This window comes from Alexandromys fortis, unplaced genomic scaffold (genome assembly GCF_014885135.2).
Source record: "Alexandromys fortis isolate MF-2015 unplaced genomic scaffold, M_Fortis_MF-2015_v1.1 scaffold_306, whole genome shotgun sequence".
NCBI lineage: Eukaryota > Metazoa > Chordata > Mammalia > Rodentia > Cricetidae > Alexandromys > Alexandromys fortis.
In genome coordinates, this window is record NW_026068196.1 from 1 (window position 1) to 1362 (window position 1362).

Genomic DNA, 1362 nt, shown 5'->3' on the forward strand with positions numbered 1-1362 from the left:
CCAACATTCCCCCCAGGAACTTGTGAAATAGTTCATGTCCATCGAAAGGAGTCATTTTCTTTGCCTCTGGCAAAATAAACATGTGGCTCTCCATGGATACACACCTGTGATTGCATATCAAAGTCCACGCTGACCAGGTTCCCTTGGTCCCTACTCACAAGTACCTGTTACACATTTCCAAGTCCCTATGCCTGCTGGCCCTCCTCATCTTAGATCCCTGCTCTCTTTACACCCTGCTCTTGCTATTCTCACCATCCCTCTCGTTATTCCGTCTCCTGATATCTCCTGCTTCCCTAGCTTTGGCGTTGTCCAGTCCACCACCTTTTCTCTCTGTTTTGGGCTCTTCTAGATGCCTTTAGACATTTTTGCTCCCTTTGTTAATTCCACCAGGGGAGACTAAGACCACTAACCACAATTTTTTAAAAATATTTATTTATTATGTATACAATATTCTGTCTGTGTGTATGCCCGCACGCCAGAAGAGGGCACCAGACCCCCATTACAGATGGCTGTGAGCCACCATGTGGTTGCTGGGAATTGAACTCAGGACCTTCGGAAGAGCAGGCAATGCTCTTAACCTCTGAGCCATCTCTCCAGCCCCTGTGAAAACCTCTTGATGTGGGTGCTGGGAACTGTACTTGGGTCCTTTGCGAGAACAATACGTGCCGTTAACCACTGAGCAGAAACCTCATCCATGCGGTCTTGCCTTCTCAAGCAGTTGAAGAGCCAGGCATTTTGAAGATACTGTCTTGGTTTCTGAGACATTCTGTGAGGGCGGCAATAGGGCTGCTGTTTTACAAATGAAGAAACCAAGAGTCTAAAAGAGTCCAGTGAGTTGATTAAAGCCGTAAAGCAACTGATTAAGGTTGACCTCTGAGTCTTGACTGAGCGAGTGAGGTTTTTTGAATACATTTTTCTTAGGGAGAAGATGATGGCTCAGCCAGTCAGTTCCTTGAGGACCTGAGTTCAAGTCTCAGAACTCATGTCAAAGGGGCTAGGTTTTGGGGTGGGGGGGTGATATGGCCCAGAGAATGAAAGTGCCCACCTTGTAAGCTTGGCAGCCTGAGTTCAATCCCTAGAGCCCCTGTAAAGGGGGAAGGAGAGAGCTGATTCTGCAATATTGTCTTCCAACCTCTACACACACTGTGGCATCCTGCCCGTACCATACATGTGTGTACATACAGAGTAGGCATGGTTGGCATGTTCTTGTCATTCCTATGCTGGAGGGACTGAGAAAGATGGATCTCTGAGACCGGCTGGCCAGGTGGCCTGTCATTCTTGACGTGTTTCAAGCCAGTGAAAAGTCTTGCTAAAAAAAAAAAAAAAAAAAAAAAAAAAAAAAAACAAAAAAAACCAAAAAAA